Genomic DNA, 20,754 nt, shown 5'->3' on the forward strand with positions numbered 1-20,754 from the left:
ACAAAATAGTACAGGAAAAAGGATACACACACATTGAGGGTATAAAATGAGTCCAAACCCACACATAGTACGATTGTCATTGGCCATGTGAAGAAAGTGCCAAGGCACTCCATTGAGAAATGATAGTCTTCAACAAACAGTGCTACCACTTGATCTCTTTATGGAAAGAAGGATGGAGGGAACCAAAACCTATCACACACATCTTACACTAAAATTTACTCAAATCAGAGTCAGTGAACTCAGGGGGCTTCCATAGCCTTGGCAGCTCATGACAAGAGCCTAGGGTGATTACTGAGGCCATAAACAAGAGTGTCAATTTGTTAAGTCAACAACAGGAGTCACTGTGCACTTACTCCTCATGTAGGATCTTTGTCCTTAGTGTGCTGTACATTGAGATTTAATGCTATAACTAGTACTCAAATAGTATTTTTCACTTTAAGTTTCTGTGTGGGAGCAAACTGTTGAAATCTTCACTTAATGTATGCTAAACTGATCTTCTGTATATAAAGAGAAACGAAAATGAATCTTGATGTGAATGGAAGGGGAGAGGGAGTGGGAAAGGTGAGGGTTGCGGGTGGGAGGGACGTTATAGGGGGGAAGCCATTGTAATCCATATTCTGTACTTTGGAAATTTATATTCATTAAATAAAAGTTTGAAAGCAAAAAAAAATTTACTCAAAGGGATCATAGATCAAAATATAAAACAAAAGTGTTTAGAAGAAAACATAAAATTCTTTTTACCTTGGATTAAGCAAAAATTTCTTAGACAAAACACCAAAATCAGACTCTACAAAAGGAAAGAAATGGATAGGTCTGGGGCAGGCATTATGGCACAACTGGTTAAGCCATCACCGGGATGCTCCTATTCCATATCAAACTGCTGCTTTGAGTCCTGGCTCCTCCACTTCTGAACCCCTTCCTGCTACTGCACCTGTCATGGGTGATGGACAAGTACCTGGGTCCTTGCCATTAATAGGAGAGAGCCAAATAGAGTTCCTGGATCCTGGTTTCATCCTGGTCCAGTCCCAGCTGTTGGAAGCACTTGGAGGGTAACCCAGCAGACAGAAGCTAACTCTGCCTTTCAAATAAGTATGTAAATAATTAGAAAACTTAATATATATATATATATATATATATTTTACTTTAAGAAATACCATTACAAGAGTTAAAAGACACTGGCCGGCGCCGCAGCTCAATAGGCTAATCCTCTACCTAGCGGTGCTGGCACACCGGGTTCTAGTCCCGGTCGGGGCGCCGGATTCTGTCCCGGTTGCCCCTCTTCCAGGCCAGCTCTCTGCTGTGGCCTGGGAAGGCAGTGGAGGATGGCCCAAGTGCTTAGGCCCTGCACCCCATGGGAGACCAGGAGAAGCACCTGGCTCCTGCCTTCGGATCAGCGCGGTGCACCAGCCACAGCGCGCCAGCCGTGGCGGCCATTGGAGGGTGAACCAACGGCAAAAGGAAGACCTTTCTCTCTGCCTCTCTCTCTCACTATCCACTCTGCCTGTCAAAAAAAAAAAAAAAAAAAAAGAGCTAAAAGACACATTAAATACAGGCAAGGGACTTGTATAAAGAACATAAGAGTCTCCTAAGACAAAATAGAAAAATAACCTGATTTTTGAAAATGGGCAAAATAGTTCATGAGATAGATAATTCACTGACAGCACCGCACAAATAGCAAAGGACATAAAAAGATGCTCAATCTTATTTGCCATTAGGGGAATCAAATTAAAATCACATGAGACACCAACACACGTGCATTAGAAAGGTTAAAATAAAAACAATACTGTGCATGAAGCTGTGATGAGACTGGAAATTACATATTGCTAGGATAAATGCATCTAACACTGTAGAGCTACTCTGAAAAATCAGTTTAGAGACTTTTTCATAAAGCTAAATGTGCTCTTTGCAGCAGCCACACTCCCCAAAATACCTGTACATGAATATTTATGCCAGCATTATTTATATTATTTGTACTTCAAAATCTTGAAACAAAACTAAATATCCTCCAACAGGTTCTACAAATCCCCACTGGGTACATCCACAAAAGAATAATTAATTCAGCAGTAACAGCCACCACCTATTGATTGACATAGGCAGCAGCATGGATTCAGTAGCAATGTATTACGGTAAGTGAAAGAAGCAAGACTCAGAAGGTGACATATTATTGGATTCCACTGTAACAATACTGTTGAAAAGCCAAAACTGCAGAGACAGAGAAGAAATCAATAACCGCAAGATGTTAGGGGTGGGGAGAATCATTAAATGGTCAGGATGAGGGACTCCTGTGGTGAGGGAAGTCTTTTGTATCCTGGGAATACTGGGGATTAGTCCATATACTTGTTAAAATGTGGAGAGGCATATCACAGAGAGATAATCACAAGTTTCAGAAACAAAAGAAAGGTCCGAAATATCAAATACACAAAAAGACGTGTATATGGTATGTTCACCTTGGGATAAATCAGAATTAATTCTCTTCTTTTAAAAAGTGATGATGGAGTAGCTTCTGTTCACCAACATGCAAAAATCACAGCTTTGTGAAGTATAGTTGAGGTTATAGGGGCCGGCATTGCGGCACGGGGTGCAAAGCCACAGCCTACAATGCCAGCGTCCCATACTGGAGCAGCGGTTCAAGTCTTGACTGCTCTGCTTCTGACACAGTTCCCCGCACATGGCCCTGGGAAGACACTGGATGATGGCCCAGGTACTTGGGCCCCTGCGACCCATGAAGGAGCCCCAGATGGAGTCCCAGGGCCCGATTTCAGCTTGGCCCGACCCTGCCTGTTGTAGCCATTTGGGGAGAGAACCAGTGGATGAAAGATCCCTTTTTCTTTTATCCCTCTCTTTTTCTGTTACTCTGCCTTTCGAATAAATGAATCTTTAAAAAAATTAAGATTGTGGAGAGCAAATGATCAGTTAGGATTAGACATATTCACTTAGGGCTGATATCTACATGTATGAAGGGAACACGTGCACTAACCCAGAGAAGAGACTGGTATCTGTATATGTTTCTACCAAACACTCTTCAACATTAAAAAGTTCACAGACATGACTTAAAAATGCAGAGCAAATAAATGTCAGGGGGAAAAACTCTCTAAAAACAAAACATCCTGGAGCTGGCATTGTGGTATATACCAGGTAAAGCTGCTGCCAGCGATGCCAGGATTCCATGTGGGTACCAGTTCTTGTTCCAGCTGTTCCACTTCCAATCCATCTCCCTGCTCATGGTCTGGGAAAGGCAGAAGAGGATGGCCCAAGTGCTTGGGCCCCTGCTGCCCTCATGGGGGACAAAGATGAAGCTCCTGGCTCCTGGCTTCAGCCTGGCCCAGCTTCAGCCTGGCCCATCCTTGGCCATTGTGGCCATCTGGGGAGTGAACCAGAGGATGGAAGATCTCTTTTTCTCTCTCTCTGTCTCTCTCTCTCTCCCTCTCCCCCTCTTTCTCTGTAACTCTGACTTTCAAATAAATAAATAAATCTTAAACAAGATACCCCAATTAAAATAGTCTACATAATTTGAATGATCTTTCTTTTTAAACAAAAGTACATAGAAGCTAAATAACAATGATAAATATGTTTATAAAACTAGGCATCTTCCTCCATGGGCATCAAAGGGAGGGCTATTTCTCTTGTGCAATTGCTGTGAACCTATCACAGTGAGGGTGGTTCTTCAAAGGCCTGCAACTTCTAAGCACATTCCTTTTTTTAAAATTTTATTTAATAAATATAAATTTCCAAAGTACAACTTTTGAATTATAGAGGCCCCCCCCATAACCTCCCTCCCACTTATTGAAGGAAACATAAAGACACAGCGAGATTTAGAAATATATCAAAGGTGTTTATCTGGTGTTTATCTCATGCATCCTGAAGCCTCATCCCAACTGGGACACCATGCTGGAAAAGCAAGCTAACTGCAGGGCAAAGCAATCAGAAAGATGATATGGAATAATGAATGTAAAACATTTCTACCTGGGGCATAATAGGCCAAGCGTCTGCCAGCAGCCCCTGCACCCATATAGGCAACAGTTCTAGTACTGGCTGCCCTACTTCTGATCCAGCTCCCTGCTATGGCCTAGGAAAGCAGTAGAAGATGGCCCAAGTCATTGGGCCCCTATACCCATGTGGGAGACCCAGAAGAGGCTCCTGGCTCCTGGCTGTGGATTGACTCAGCTCTGGCCATTGCAGCCATTTGGGGAGTGAACCAGTAGATGGAAGGCCTTTTTCTCTGTCTTTCCCTCTCTCTGTCTGTAATTCTACGTCTCAAATAAATAAATAAATATTTTTTAAAAGAAGCAGAGAAATATTTCTACTTGATTAAATTATTTTGACTTCATGTTTTAGAGTTCCCTAAACAAGTTTTTGTTTTGTTAGATTATTTTTTTCACTATTCTCCTATTTTGTTGTGTGTGTGTGTGTGTGTGTGTGTGTGTGTTTTAACTCTAGCACTGAATTTCTCAGCAAACATTCCATTCTGTGAAAATGAAAAAGGATGGGGCCAGTGCTGTGGCACAGCACGTTAAAGTCCCAGCCTGCAGCATCGACATCCCATATGGATGCTTTAAACAAAAAAAAAGGAAAAAAAAGAAAATGAAAAAAGGCTCCATTTCCAGAAAAACAACTCTAGTTTGTGAGTGGCAAATAAACCAATCCCAGAAGCTGTGATCACATTTGCACCCAGCATGAAAGAAGCTCTTTAGGTATGATTAAACAATGATCCTGGACCAGGGAGGTTATCCTGGATTACCTTTATCTAAGCAGGGCCAATGTAGTCCTAAGAGTCCATGTAAGATGGGAGGCAGGAGGGGAAGAGCTGGAAAGAGATGTGCCAGTGGACAGAGACTGGACAGATGTGCTTTGAAGATAGGGGAGGAGCCAAGAGTTAAGTAATTTGGCAATCTTGAGAAGCTGGGAAAGAAAAGGTACTGGATTCTCACTGAGAGCTTGCAAGGAATGCACCTGTTAACACCTCGCAGTTAGGGTCTGTGGTTTCTAGAAGTGTAAGGGAATAACCTTGTTGCAACCACTAGGTTTGTGGCCAGGTGTAATGGCACCGGTAAGGAAACCAATCCACTAGCATCTGTTTAGGCAGTAAACATCCACGGCTGTTTGTAGAGGCCTTGGGTTTGCAGCTATCATCAACCAATTACAACTCTCCTTTACGTCAATGGATATTTGTCTAGAGAGACCAGCAATGATGGCTGAATCTATCACGCATTCATATGAAAAAACCATCTATGCTTTCTGAACATCAGTAATGAAATCATTACATTAATACATTAATATTCTAAATAAGATACAGAATCTGCTTTGTTGTTAACCAGTTACCACCACCACCAACTTCTATAGGTATAACAGTAAACTCATGATGCTAACCAGGTCAGATCCTAAAAGGTGGCTTCTTTACCACATCTCTAGCTTCAAAATATAGATAAAACATGTTATTTGATATCAAATGCACCAAAACTCACAAAACATGAACCTAAAGGCATGAGACTGATCATTTTTCACCGCTATAATCCAAGCTGTCTTGTCAGAGTACATTTTTTCAAAATTACATTCTTTTAAAATAATGGAAAATTTTTCTCAATTAATAAACAGTATACTCATAATTTATTAAGTTAATACAAGGAGATGATGCCTGAAATACCACAGCCTATATATAATAGCCTGTAAGATACTTTTATATTAAGAAATAGAAACATTTGAAAATATTAACAACACTATTAGCATACAAGACTATATTCTTACACAGAAATTGCTTTTTAAAATCAGAACGTTCTGTTAACAGTAAACAACTTCCAGATTTTCAAGCTGTTTTGTTTATAACTCACATACTTTCATATGAACAATGCAACTGATCTCTAACGAGCAACAGAAATAGTGTCACTTTGATTATCTACATTTATTTCTCAAGCTGTAAACCTGGTCTTCAACTGCCATAAAGATTGATAAATATTTATCACAGAGCAATAAATACAAACACATGTAATCCGTAGTCTGTAGTCACTTCATAAAACACTTTTTCTCATCTGGCTGAAAGAACTCTTGTCTCTTCCATACTTGGTCAACTAATTGGTGTTTAGGTAATATTAACAGGGATAATAGGAAAAAAATATTTTATCCTGGGGAAATTATAAGATGAAAATTATTCTAATTAGTGATGCTTGGGAAATACAAGAAGGTTTACTAGGAATTTGCAGAAGAGGATTTTGGACTCCTGGTCACAGGAGTAAGATTCCTCCTTAAAAAAAAAGAAAGTAAAAATCAAAAGGAAATGCAGATTGTCACCATGGTTGTAAACATCATTTCAAGTAAGATCCTATTAAGTCAGCCCATTGGGAACAAAGACCCTTGCAAGGACAACATGTTAAATAGGTGAGGTTCCTCATAAAGTCTTACAAGTAAACCTCCAATGTTAACTTGACCAAAATTGTTTAAGGATCTGGGAGCTAGAAAGTCCAATTCCCCCATTTTAATAAAAGGAAATTCACACTCAAAGGATGATATTTATTTGTTTATCTTCTCAGAACCAAGTTAATTAGCAGTGAAGCATCAGTCATGGCTCCCTGATTGCTGTGTCCTCACCTGTCAACATTTTTAATCAGTCCCAAAGTTTACTGTGAATTGTGTCTCTTGTTGTCTTCTCTTGGCTTTCTTCCACCTGCCCTGTGCCCCTCTGATCTCAGTCTACTGCCTTGCCTGAAGTTTAAAAACTCATGACAAAGAAAGGCCTGATGACCCATCTAAACCCTCATGGAGCTGCACTCATCAATTGGGCCAACAACTTTTAAACTGAAGCAACAACAACAAGAACAAAATGCCTTTAGATTTATTTAAGCCACTTTCTGTAAATGTCCAAGGAAATTCTTTATCAGTAAAGACCTTTGTGTCTCAAGTCCCAGAAAATCCTAAATCACACATGCTGACAAATCCTTGGTGGGCAGGACCCAAGCTTCTCATCTCACCTCGATCTCTCCTTCATTTTGATCCACTGTTAGCAATACCAGCTTCACCTTAAGGGCTTTTTTTATTGATGTAGAAGGTATGGAGATTTGCTGGTTTACACATGATGGGGTTTCCCATGGGCTTAGGAGTAAGAAAATTTCCCAGAAGCCTCTAGAAATGTCTCCTTATATCCTGATGGCCAAATTTCAGTCCTGTCCTAAAGCAACCATCACCAAGGGACACGAGAGTATCTAGTTCAACTATCCTATCTCTGGACCCAAGGGTAGGCTGGATTTTTCTGGCACAAGGGTCTATGCAACAGGAATGGATACTGAACAAAATGTGGGCTCTGAGCAGGCAGCCATCAATGTTCACAGCACTTTTAGCTACAAAATTTCCACACACAATATTTCTTTACCACTTAGGTCTTTTCAAAATTGTCCAGTAGTGATCACTTCGGCAGCACGTATACTAAAATTGGAACAAAATTGTCCAGCACAACCTCATGGTTCCATCCCTTCCTGAAAGGAAAGAGGACCCTAAGTCTCATCTGGCCCCAGGATTTCCAGATAAGAGCCAGTATCTTTGGAGACCCAAATTGCTTGGAGAACTCCACCTAAATGATGAAATATTTACTCCTCACATTGGCATACTAATCACAGTGGGGAAAACAAGCCAACACAGCCAGAGTAACATGCCAGAAAAGGGTCACATGACGAATAACCCAAAGTAATCACTGGCTCCTAGCATGCTCATAGCTGTGTTCCTAGACAAGGAAAGTGTAGCTATCCATGTCTGGGATGAGAACACGTTACCGCACAGCCCATATTTCTGCTTTCTGAAAGGGGTACTCCCTCATCCATTTTCATCCATGGTCATATTAATGAAAGTGTGTTGGAGGATGCCTTTTAAGGGAGCCATATAGTTATCAGCTCATTCTTCAGAAAACTGCAGAGCTTGGGAATTTGTGTTATGGGTTGAACAGTCACAATCTGTTGTGAGGACAAGTGTTTGGAGCAAGATTTCTGAAAAAAAAAAAAAAAAATCTCGGGAGTCTTCCAGCATATGTGACTGTAGTCAAATCTAAGGGATTGTAATACAACCAGTGAGCTCCTTAGACTCATTCTTGGAATCTATAAACACTAGTGTCCAATAGGCATAAGGTTCTATAACTGTCCATTCAACCATTTGCAATTTAATGGCCTCTGCCATAAGGCAATAAAAAAAAAAATCCCATACTGAATTCATAGCACATAACTGTCTTTCCCTTTGAGGGTGCAGACCATGCTTAATGGAAGGCCCCTAAGGAAAACATAGTGATTAGGTTTGTCTTCTGCTAAATTCCCCACCCATTAAATACCCAAACTCATGACCACCATAAGACCTGAGTTCAATTGTTCAAACCCTGACAGATTCATACTACCATGCCATCCTCAACTTAAAGAGTTCAGTCCAGGTCGGTGCTGCAGCTCAATAGGCTAATCCTCTACCTGCGGCACTGGCACCCCGGGTTCTAGTCCAGGTCAGGGCACCAGATTCTGTCCTGGTTGCCTCTCTTCCAGGCCAGCTCTCTGCTGTGGCCCCGGAAGGCAGTGGAGGATGGCCCAAGTGCTTGGGCCCTGCACCCGCATGGGAGACCAGGAGGAAGCACCTGGCTCCTGCCTTCAGATCAGCGAAGCACACCAGCTGTAGCGGCCACTTTGGGGGTAGGGGGGAGTGAACCAACAGAAAAGGAAGACCTTTCTCTCTGTCTCTCTCTCACTGCTAAATCTGCCTGTCAAAAAAAAAAAAAAAAAAAAAAAAAGGAGTTCAGTGCATATACAGAAAGACCTTTCACGGTCAAGCTGCACTGCTTTCTCTCAGTTTTCAAGTGAGTTAGTCTAAGTTCCTTTAGTGTACCTTGCAAACAGCCAACACAATCTGGTATTATTAACTTTTCTCACCAGTTTTCTCTAAGGTTGCATCATCTATGACACATGGCCAATTTCCAAAAGAACAATAAAAGTTTTTTTCATTGTTTTGTGAAACCAACAGCCAGGGTGACCTACATCCCAGCCTGGAGAGGTAAGATTTCACTGACCTATTCCCCTGCTCCTGCACCTATTCCAACACATTTACAATCGTATCCTGGCAATGCTGCAATCCATATGCTGAAGGCTATACCACAATGAATGTATTTTGCTGCAAAGAATGCTATTTTTGAAAGATTTATTTGTTTTAAAGGCAGTGTTACAGAGAGAGAAGGAGAGTCAAAGGCAGAGATCTTCCATTTGCTGGTTCACTCCCCAGATGGCCACAACAGCCAGGGCTGGGCCAGAATGAACTGAAGAGCCAGGAGCTTCTTCCAGGTCCCCGTAGGGGTAGCAGGGACCTAAGCACTTGGGCCATCTTCTGCTGCTTTCTTTTTCTTCTGCTGCTTTTTCCAAGCCAACAGCAGGGAGCTGGATCAGAAATGGAGCAGCTGGGACACAAACCGGTGCCCATATGGGATGCCACCATTGCAGGCAGCGGCTTCATCCGCTATGCTACAATGTTGGTCCCAAAGATTATTCTTTATGCAAATAAGATTATACAAGACAGACTTCTCTTGGCTCACAAAACAGAACTCAGACATAGAATACATTTGAGGGTTTTCTCATTCTGTCGTTTGACTATGCCACCAAGTTCCTGTGCTCTACTTCTCTGCTTTGCCACATTTAGTGTCGGCTCCACTGATGGGTGGCAATATGTCTAGAAAGCTTTGTGAAAACACAGAAAATACAAAACAGAGGAGACAACAGTATACAGAGAAAGCAGACAGACCTTCATGTTTTCCTAAGATCAAGGACAACTTTCCATAAGCCTCCAGCAGAATTCTCTTTATGTCCTATTGACTAGGATTAGTTTCAATGCCCATTCCTAAACTAATTACCAGTATGGGAAATAGCATTATTATAATTAGATTAGACTAACAATTTAGGGTAGAATGGATGGAGGAAGCAAACCACCATGACCACAACAAATACTCTGCTCATTGTTCAAGTAATTTTAGATCTAATGAACATATGGAAGACTATTTTGTAGCACGGACCCTTGAATGATAGGGTTACCTACTAAGTAAACATGAAATGTCTCCACTCTAAGACTTGCCGACAGCATCTTCCAAGCATTCCCAAGCAGTGTTAATCAGGATGACACAATAAACAATGGTCAGAATTCTCTTTACATCCTATTGACCAGGATTGGTTTCCATGTGTATTCTCAAAGTAATTGTTTATTGCCATCTCTCAAGACTAAATATTCTCATTATAGGAATCAATCCTGTGGCAGGTTCCAAGGACACATGGAACTTTGAGAAAAAAAAAAAAAAGTAGACTTCACTTAATTCCCAGCTCTGGCTGTTACCAACAGTTTGATCTAAAGCAGGCTGCCTCGACTCGCTGAAGGTAAGTTTCCTTACCAGCCAAACAAGAATACTAGTACTATCTCAGCTCGCAGGCTATGGAGTTTCAAGTAAAGTCATGTATCTAGCATCTGCCCCAAGCCTTGTACACTTTGGATAATCAACTTATGTTTTCTTTTCCTTTCCTACACACAATTTATCCTCATGTATTCCCTCAATTTAAATCAACTGCTGTCACCCAGCATAAATACTCACACAGATTAGGTATTCCAGTAAGACAGTAGATTATCCTGCATGTACGGTGGTGGGTCCTTATTGTTTCAAAATCCATTAATAATGTTGTTCCCTAAAGCATCTTATTGAAGTATACCTTTGTTATGGGGTCGGCACTGTGGCATAGTAGGCTAAGCCACCACCTGCATCGCCTGCATCCCACGAGTTTGAGTATGACTGCTCCACTTCTGATCCAGCTCCCTGCTATGGCCTGGGAAAACAGTGGAAGATGCCCCAAGTGCTTGGGTCCCTGCACCCACATGGGAGACCCAGCAGCTCCTGGATCCTGGCTTCAGATTAGCCCAGCTCCAGCTGTTGTGGCCATTTGGGGATTGAACCAGCAGATGCAAGAACTCTTTCTCTCTGCCTCTCCCTCTCTCTGTTGCTGTGGATTCGTTCTGAGAGGAGCAGAGTCACCACACAGACCCCAGGAGTTGGGTGAAAGCAGGCCAGAGGCAAGCATCCCGTAGACTCATTTATTGTAGTTGGTACAGCAGCTTAAATAGCCAAGGCAGCCAATCCGGTCAAGGGGTGGTTTATGTCCTAACCAATCACAGCCTGTTGCCAGGCAGTATCCGAAGCCATCCAATCACAGCCTGTTGCCAAGCAGGCTCCATTGCCAGGTGGGTTTCAAAGGCATTCCTGAGTAACTGATGTTCACTTGCCAGTGGCCATCTTGGCACGGCCTTCTCATTCCACCACATTTCCCCCTTTTCGTTTATTTTTGAGCAATGGGAGGCATGATTCTTGGCCATACCATTGTTGACCCCGTTTCCATGTGGTCTCCATATGTGGCTGTGCCTGTCTTAGGTTGTCCCTCAGGGGGTCTTACCCGTCATTAACTAACCAGCACTCAAGACGCGAGACCACAGGAGTGCTTGCTTGTGGGGAGCAACTCGGACTAGACTAAGTTACTCGAATTAAGACTTATTCTATGCATCTGCTCTCCCACAATATGGCGCTGGGAGAGGAGTAAACAGCTTTTACACAGCTGCCTCCAGTTCAACCAGTAACCTGCAGGAGCTGATCCTGCTCCTGATTGGAGGAGAGCAGCATACTCGGCATGTGGGTAGCAGAGTTGGGATTGGTGGAAGAGGACTATAAAGGAGGAGAGAGACAACATGCACCAGGAACATCTATCTGGAGGAACACCTGAGCAGCCCCCAGAGAGCCGGCCGGCGGTGTGTCGCTCCCCCGCGGAAGTGGGGAAAGTGGCAGGGGAACTGCCCTTCCATGGAGGTGGAAGAGTCGGCAGCCAACCCGGGAAGAACCAGCAGCAAACCCGGGGAGGGCCGAGCAGACAAAAGAACAGCGCAGGGTCCTGTGTCGTTCCTCCGCGAAGAGGGGGAGCGACACTTGCTCAGATAGGGGTAGGAATGAGGAACAATGGTAATCAGGAATGGCATGACCACACACAGGCTGTGGGCCATTTAAGTGGCTGACCAGAGCTAGTGGGGTACAAAACAGTAATGGATGTGGCTATGGGCAGTTCCTCAGGGTAGAATGATAGGGCAGGTGTGTCTGCTAACAAGGCAGACTCTCAGTCTTGTTCAGCTAGTTCTGATTGACTGTCAGTTGCAGGCTTGATGTTTCTGGCTGGTGCCCAAATGGGCTGTCCCGCATTCTCTGGAAAGACACAAGCATATCCTTGGTTCTTGGTTAACAGGAGCCTTTTTATAGGCTTTGGAATCCAGGGCCCAAATTTAGTGTCCACTTTGAGATTAACAACAAACATTCAGGTGGGATGGGGTCTAGCAACTGCCCTGAGAGCCTGGGGTGCCTGGGGACTGCCACAAATGTGGGGATCCTCACTGGGTGCGGATGCGATGACCTCACATGGGTTATTGCCTCAAGGTCGTCTAAGTTCATCCCACGGGTATTTGGGGGGTGGCTGACTAGGCATTGCAGCATTGTCGGCTGTCATTTCATTTTCACTGTCAGAGCTCTCTCTCCCTAAGTCATCAACTGTTGCCTGTGAGGCAGAGACCTGGAGTGACAGGCTCTTATCACTCACAGATGCACCATGTTTGGTAATCTATGTGGATTTCTGAGAGGGGGGTATCTTTCCCATGTTTGAGCACTTAAGAGCGGCGTGACATGCCAGCTCTAGCCAAAGGAAAGGCACGCACAGCACTGCTGCCATAACAAAACAAATTCCTAGCACCTCAGCGGCTGATGGCATTCGGCAGGGGTTCCCTACATTAGACAAACAGACAGTGGTGTATCCGATTGTAAATATGTCCTGTGCTTAGTGGGGGACTTCCTTGATTCGTTAGGTCAAGGCCGTATGCCCACACGGTGTCTCTGGAGCGTCACCTCTCTCGAGTGAGGGATGATGACTTGGTTCTGAATTCTGGGATGATCAGTCCCTTATGTGAATTTGCCAGGCGAACCGAAAGTAAAAGGAGAAGCCAAGAAGCAGCGTATGCTTCTGGGCGGTGTGTGCCTAACCTGGGGTCCCTTAGACCAAGGACAAGGACAAGGACAAGGAAAGGGGCATAGGAGGAGGTTCTGCGCTCACCCTCACGAAACCAAACAGCACACAAAACACCAAGGGGCCTACTTGCCGAAATCAAGGGGGGACCTCACCGAGTCCGACACACTGTCTCTCTCTCAGTCACGCTGGCGTCAGATGTTGAGGTTGATTTGTTCTGAGAGGAGGAACGCGGTGGGGGCAAGAGGTACACAGTCACCACACAGACCCCGGGAGTCAGGTGAAAGCAGGCCAGAGGCGAGCAGCCCGCAGACTTGTTTATATTTCAGTTGGTACAACAGCTTAAATAGCCAAGGCAGCCAATCCAGTCAAGGGGTGGTTTATGCCCTAACCAATCACAGCCTGTTGCCAGGCAGGCTCCATTGCCAGGTGGGTTTTTTTTGTTGTTGTTTGTTGTTTATTTTTGTTTTTTGACAGGCAGAGTGGACAGTGAGAGAGAGAGAGACAGAGAGAAAGGTCTTCCTTTGCCGTTGGTTCACCCTCCAATGGCTGCCGCGGCCCGCGCGCTGCGGCCTGCGCACCGCGCTGATCCGAAGGCAGGAGCCAGGAGCCAGGTGCTTTTCCTGGTCTCCCATGGGGTGCAGGGCCCAAGCACTTGGGCCATCCTCCACTGCCTTCCCTGGCCACAGCAGAGAGCTGGCCTGGAAGAGGGGCAACCAGGACAGAATCCGGCACCCCGACCGAGACTAGAACCTGGTGTGCCGGCGCCGCAAGGCGGAGGATTAGCCTATTGAGCCATGGGGCCAGCCAACCAGGTGGGTTTTAAAGCCATTCCTGAGTAACTGACGTTCACTTGCCAACGGCCATCTTGGCATGGCCTCATTCCACCACATCTGTCTATAACGCTACCTCTCAAATAAATAAATCTTTTTTAAAAAAGTATATATATATGCATGTGTACACACACATATATTTCCACAGATATTCAAAAGCATACAGATTTTCATAATAATCTCATCAGTCATACAAGAGGAAAGTTAAAAAATATATAACATTCCTAATTTACACAGTAAAATTATTAAAATTATACTATTACAATTTCCCAGTTTTGAAAAAATAATCATTACTAAAGAATAAACCCACATTATCATTTCATTTAATTAATATCAATGCCTGATTACTAAAGCAACTCAGGAAAGAAAAAGAAAAATTGAATCTCTAGAAGCTTCCCTACAGACACGAATTTCAACTGATTTCCAAACATTCTTCATTGTTTCTATAAAATGTTATAAATGGGTTGCACAAACAACACACAAATATTTTAATTTACTGAGCAACGTGTAACATAAATGCTCCTAAACTCTTTCACTCACACCTATTTAATACCTATTTTGTTGTGGTTTTCACTTAGTATTTTTCTGATATCCTGTTTATCTGACAAGTATTACATTTATTAAATAAGTGGCTTCATTATGACCTAAGCAATAGGAAGACATGAGTAATATGAGTATTACTCTGAAACAAACAGCAGAAATATTGTCTGGGAAATACTTCTTTGCTGCTTCTCAATGGCAGATACCCTAGGAGATAAACTTCAAATGTATATGCAATGTTCTTTTGTTTAATTATTATTCTGCTTTAAAAGGAAAACAGTAATTGCAGCAGTTTGTCTCCTACAATAGTCTGTGTTCGGAATTTTATTTGGTTTCTCTTGTTTCATCAATGCTTAGGGTGAGTTAAGTTTTTACACCCAAAGTTACACCTCTGCATATAATTTTGATTTTCTTTCTGAAAAAAAAATTTCCCCAGGTTCTCATAATTGTTACAAATATTTTATAATCAATTCAAAACCTCCCATGGAGGACACATATCCATTTATTAGTCCCATAGAATTGTTTAAATGATTTCCCCATGCTGGTTGGACCATTTTTTTTTTTTTAACGATTTATTTATTTATTTGAAAGGTAGTTACAGAGAGGCAGAGAGAAAGAGAGAGAGAGAGAGGTCTTACATCCCCTGGTTCTCTCCCCAATTGGCAGCAACGGCTGGAGCTGCACCAATCCGAAGCCAGGAGCTTCTTCCAGGTCTCTCACGCAGGTGCAGGGACCCAAGGACTTGGACCATCTTCTACTGTTTTCCCAGGCCATAGCAGAGAGCTGGATCAGAATTGGAGCAGCAGGGACTCGAAATGGCACCCATATGGGATGCCTACACTGCAGGCAGTGGCTTTACCCACTACGCCTCAATGCCGGCCCCAAGCTGGACCACTTTTGTACATATAATTTTCTACACTTTTGATACTTAAATGGGATAGACTGCCAAAAGCGCTGGCCTTACCTTCTTTGTTATAATATGCTAATTGTGGCACAACAAGGGTAGTAGTGTTAACACAAACAGAAAGAGATGCCCAGTACTTTTGTTTGTGGCTCCTGCAGGCCCCGCCCCCCATTTCAAGGTTAATTGAAAATTAGGAGAGTAACAGGGATTGCAATGTGTGAATCACTTGAAACACACATTCTATGTCCCATGGAGGTTTGGAAAATCAGGCAAGAATGAAGTCTTCAGATGTGAAGTCCTATAGGAAATACACAGCGCAAAGTAGCAGCAGCCATGACAATGCGAATCAGACGGCAACTACAAAAGGACACACATTATTTGAATCATGAACTCCACTTCTGAGAGGAGAGGATTTCTCTGTTCAGGAAGGAAGGCACATGAGCACCTCATGTGTGTGGCAGCATTGGTGGACTATGGGACAATTCAGAGCAGTGGAAACAAAGGAGACACTTCAATATCCTGGCATGGACAGTCCTGCAGGATGTCAAACTCCATGTGTCTGCACATTCACAGAAACACATTGTATTACAGGTGTAGACGGATCCACAGAGAGATCCACTACAACGTCAGCGTTTTCTCCATCCCTTCGCCACTCACTCGGTGTCTGCTGGCCCCTGCGAAAAGCGGCAGGTCACTACCAAACATGTCCACACCATCAAGTTATGGTAGTAGGGTCCCCATTCAGTTTCTCAGCAGCCCTCTCTCATCTCCCTGTGAATACAACTCTCTTTCCTAGCCTCAGCCTGCTTTTTTATTTCTCTTGCGAGTACCTATTGGGAATCCACTGTGTGCCAAGTACAATGACGGGAGGGGATTAAGGTCTGGTCCCTGCTCTCATAAGGGTCTTCTTATCTGGAAGATAAATCATGCTCATTTGTCTGATTTATAGAGCGGTCACTTTCTTTGGAGAGTTTATAGAGTGAATGTTTATGTCCCACTTCCCCAAATATATATATATATATATATATATATGGTGAAAATATAATCCTAAAAAGTTGGAATTTCTCTCACCCCAAGATATCTGGAAGAGGAATCTGTGGGAGATAATTGGGCCTAATGAGTGCAGCTCTCATGGGTGAAATGAGTGGCAGTCAGCTAATTTCTGCCACCTATGTGTGTTTGTCAGGATGCTGGAAGCAGGCCCTCACCAGAACCAACTATGCCAGCACCATTGCCTTAGACTCTAGCCTCTAGAACTGTGAGAAATGAATTTCTGTCATTTACAAGCCATACAGTCTATGAGAATCTGTTCTGATGTCCTGACAGAAGGAAGACAGACAGGGGGTTGGGCTGGAGTCTGTTGGTTGATGCACTTGTTATTTTTCAACAAAAATAAATGTTCAAAATGATACCCTGCTTGGCTGAATTAGATATTGGAGAAGTCTTTGTCTCAGGACATGGTGCTATACAATTGGTGCTGATTAAATAATTTTAGTTCCAACTTTCTAACAACAATAAGGGCAAGAACAGAGTGTGCTCCTGGTGTTCCTAAGTATTCCTGGAAGGTAGAGCAGAGCAGTATCTCCGGAACTCAGAGGATGCTACAAAGAGAGGATGTGGCCCCAACACCAAGGGAAGCGATGGGTTCAGCAATGTTACTCAGTCCGTACAGGAAGCTTGCTGACAGAGTCTGCCAGGCAAGAGCTAAGGGATCATTTCAATGCTCTAATTTTACTAAAGAAATAATGAAAAAAAAAGAAAGTTATTTTTGCAGAAAAGATGAAAATCACGTATATTTCAGTAGGAGAAAGCTCCCCTCTGAGACTGCCTTGATTTCTACTTTTTAAGGTAATCATCTGAAGAAGCTCTCATACTCAGTCAATGAGAATCTTCTTTTGTTTTTAATTTCAGAATGGCAGCAAAGATTAAAACAAGCTATCAAATAATTTTTACTTTCTCATCGAGGATTATTCAGCGATTCGCAGAGCAACACGGTCAAGATCAGGCTTGCTTTCCTCAAGTGTCGCCCTCATGCTACCTGACTTATCCCTTATAAAATACCCTAGGCCAATTACACGTAAGTGCCATGCGGTTTGCCTTCTGTTCTGCTCATATGTTTTCAATTAGTCATGGTACAGTAAAAGCATGCACACAGTCTCCAGGCAAATTTCTAGGGGATTTTCTGTTCCTAAAACTTGAACTTCATTATGATATTTCTGGATTATGGCCCAATCGATACATTTACAGTGTTCTGTTTAGACAAAAGACATTTAATTTGCATTTCAATAAACCACACTAGGGTAAGTATTATAACAAGGCACATACAAAAAAGTGGGACACTTTCTTGAATCTTTCTCAAGCCTAACTGCTGCTTAGCAATTAAAAAAAAAAAACTCTAGATATTTTATTTTTCTGTCAACCTTCAAAGATTCAAAGCAACCCATTCAACGTAAAGTGAGCGCCAACAATGTGTACAGTGCCACTGTGGGCATCCTGAAATAAATGTAAATACACAAAACATAAGAAAAGTACCTGAGCAGCCGTATAAAGAGAAATAAATGGCTCAGTAGACACAAGCACCTACACAGCTTGGTAATATTCAGGGGACATGGGATGGACAGCAGTGAAATAATTCCTCCACCAGGACTGAGGGATGGATGAAGAGACAGGGATTTGATGACAGAATGGAGAGGAGACTCTTCTTTACATAGCAAAAGCAGGAATCGTAGGGCTGGCGCTAACTGTTGCATTGGAAATCATTAAGGCAGCGTCAAGGCTGGGAAGCGCTGATAACCCAGATGAGCACTCCAGGCTGGGGTGGGATCTGGCCTGTGGGCCCTGACAAAGAGGAGCTGAATTCATGCCGGAGTGGTCTGTACGAACGTGGACAAAGCCGTCACTGCAGTCCCTAAGTAACCCACATTGTGCTATCTTACAGTCAGGGTAACAAGAAGGAACAGATGGTCTGAGGCAGAGAGCAGGCATGGTGCAGTAGGGCTGTTAAGTAGATCAGCATTAGGGTGTACAGTGCATGATAGAGACAGTAACCCCACTTCAAAACCATATTCACTCACTTAAATAGACACACTGTGATTTTTGAAAATATCTAAACCTAAACATATATGCATAATACACAAGACAAACAATGCCTCATATAGTATGGCAGCTGTTACTACTAAAAGCTTAGCTATCAGTTGGGCACAGGATTCTTCTCAGTGTCTGACCCTACTGGCAGCATTAGCGTGGGCAAATCACAAAACACTTGGAGCCTTGGTTTCCTTGCCTGTGAAACGGTGATACTCCCCTAACAGGCCCACTGCAAGTATAACGCCAGCTGACCTCGGAGTTCAGTTCATAGCAGTTCATCACAGGGACCCAGGAGACCCTCAGTAAAGAATAAGTCATCATCGTCTGCCCAACTTTTCAAAACAGGCATAATCTATGCCGGATTGTATTTACTTTTATAGACATTTCCCTCCAAAGGAAGGCCTCACAAATATAACCTGAAGACCATCACTGGAATTGGCATTTTTCCAATTCAAATGTATTTACTAAGTAAGACATAACCAATTAATATGCATCAGGGCATTAAACTCTTTCACAGGTCCTTACCAAATTCTATGATTTAAAAGACCCTAATTTAAGATCTTCCGGTCCTCATCACAATAATAATAAAAGGCAAAAAGAAATAAAGATAACATAAGTACAGATTAATATCTTACATAGATTTCAAGGCTTCCAATTTCATCTCTGCAGATACGCAACATCAGGACCACCATAAAACTCAGCAAAAGCACAGTTCACACTCCCAAACTCCTCCACAGCAACCGGGATATGAGAAAAGCAGGGATCCCCTTGGAAGGAGCAAAACCACAGCAAATGGAGAAACCTGAGGACTCCCAGCAGTGGGTCAGGCACAGGAAGGGCACCACCGTGCTGTGACATCAGCTCATTTAGTATTCCCAGAGGGAAAACGCTCACGAGGCAAATGTAGGACGTACAGGCATTTCTACCCAGACCACACCACAGTCTGGGAGCTGGTGGCTGCCTATTCACTGGAAGTATCAGCCATGAGCATCAAGATGTTCGAGCAGGCACTGCCCCATTCCCACAGGCACACAGACTCTGAATCAGCAAGACAGCCAAAGGCGCAAGTCCTGCCAAAATATGAGGATCCCCTCTGTTGCCAGTACCACACAGGTTGAATCAAACACAATGGTTACAATTCCATACTGATATTGTGCCTGACAGCCAACATCAAAGATCAAAATAACATGATCTAGGATAATTTATCGAGAGTACGTGTTTAGTTAATGAGAAGCAATGAGTTGGAGACTAGCAGTAATCACAGAGGAATGAATGCTCTTAGGAGTGGGAAAGAAAATTGCGTGGGAATACAGAACACACAGGGCCTCCCCAGCGAAAGTAGCCAAGGAAAATAGTGGGTTTTGGAACCCTTTTAAAAGATACAATAGCTTTACCTCATCAAAGCTGAATACGTTGATTTCTATCTTTCTTCTTCTCAATTTTCTTAAAAAGCATGTAGCTTTAAAACTATTGAATATTAAAGTAAACAGTAGAGGGGTTTTTACTGACGGCAATTACATGTTCCAAAATTTCTCCTACAATAATCCAACTTTACTCTATCAGGAATTCCCAACCAAAATGCCTGGGAAGCAGAAGAGGATGGCTCAAGTACTTGAGTTCTTGCCACCCACGTGGGAAACATAAATGGAGCTGGTGGCTCCTGGCTTCAGCCTGGCCCAGCCCTGGCTGTTGTGGTCATTTGGGTAGAGAACCAGTAAATGGAAGATATCACTGTGTCTGTCTGTCTGTCTGTCTCTCTCCCTTCCTCCCTCTCTTTCTCTCTCTGTCACTCTGCTTTCCAAGTAAATAAAATACAAAATGAGGTTCTAAAAGCCAAAAACATCTTTATTTTTAAAATGTCAAATTAAAAAGTGAGTTCAAACACAGAAGACTAGACTTTCAAACACAAGTCTACAATGCAAGTTCCATCAAAGATAAATGTCAAGCTAGCTTGCAGACACACAAACCAGATGTCTATCTGCAACCTTGTGCATATACCTTCAAAGGGGTCTGTTTTAATTATTCCCAATGTCTCCCTGAAGATGTCCAGGCAGAGCTATGCTAGAAACCTCTTGGCAACTGCTGATTTTAGTAGAAGATTCCTCTATTTTGGAAGCACCGATTTGTATAACACATAATGCAGAAAAGTTGGGATTGAAGCTGTTATGGGCAATAAGAACAAAAGAATTAAATACACTGCACCTTGGATCCCAGTATTATGAAATGAATCAAGTAACTATAATTAAACAAAAAGCATTGCTCAATAGATTTGTTCCATTTGGCTTCCGCTGAGTAACTGACAGTGAAAGGTAATCCCTCTGACAGACACAGGTCTGATCATGATATTCCTCCTGTTAAACTT

The 20,754-nt window shown here is 42.9% G+C and overlaps 1 protein-coding gene across 10 annotated transcripts in view; it reads right to left on the reverse strand.

Annotated features, from left to right (window-relative positions):
* The window catches only part of CRPPA (CDP-L-ribitol pyrophosphorylase A), a 348,342-nt gene that overhangs the window by 98,590 nt on the left and 228,998 nt on the right, over positions 1–20,754 (reverse strand). Inside the window, exon 13 of one of the 10 annotated variants that reach the window (XR_007914094.2) lies at positions 1,549–20,552. The exons of the other annotated variants lie outside the window; for them this stretch is intronic. The gene's annotated coding sequence lies outside the window, so the exon portion shown is untranslated. Of the gene's footprint in view, positions 1–1,548; positions 20,553–20,754 lie in introns of those variants that run through there. 10 annotated transcript variants of the gene reach the window in all.

Source organism: Oryctolagus cuniculus, chromosome 16, assembly GCF_964237555.1.
Source record: "Oryctolagus cuniculus chromosome 16, mOryCun1.1, whole genome shotgun sequence".
NCBI classification, from domain to species: Eukaryota; Metazoa; Chordata; class Mammalia; order Lagomorpha; family Leporidae; genus Oryctolagus; species Oryctolagus cuniculus.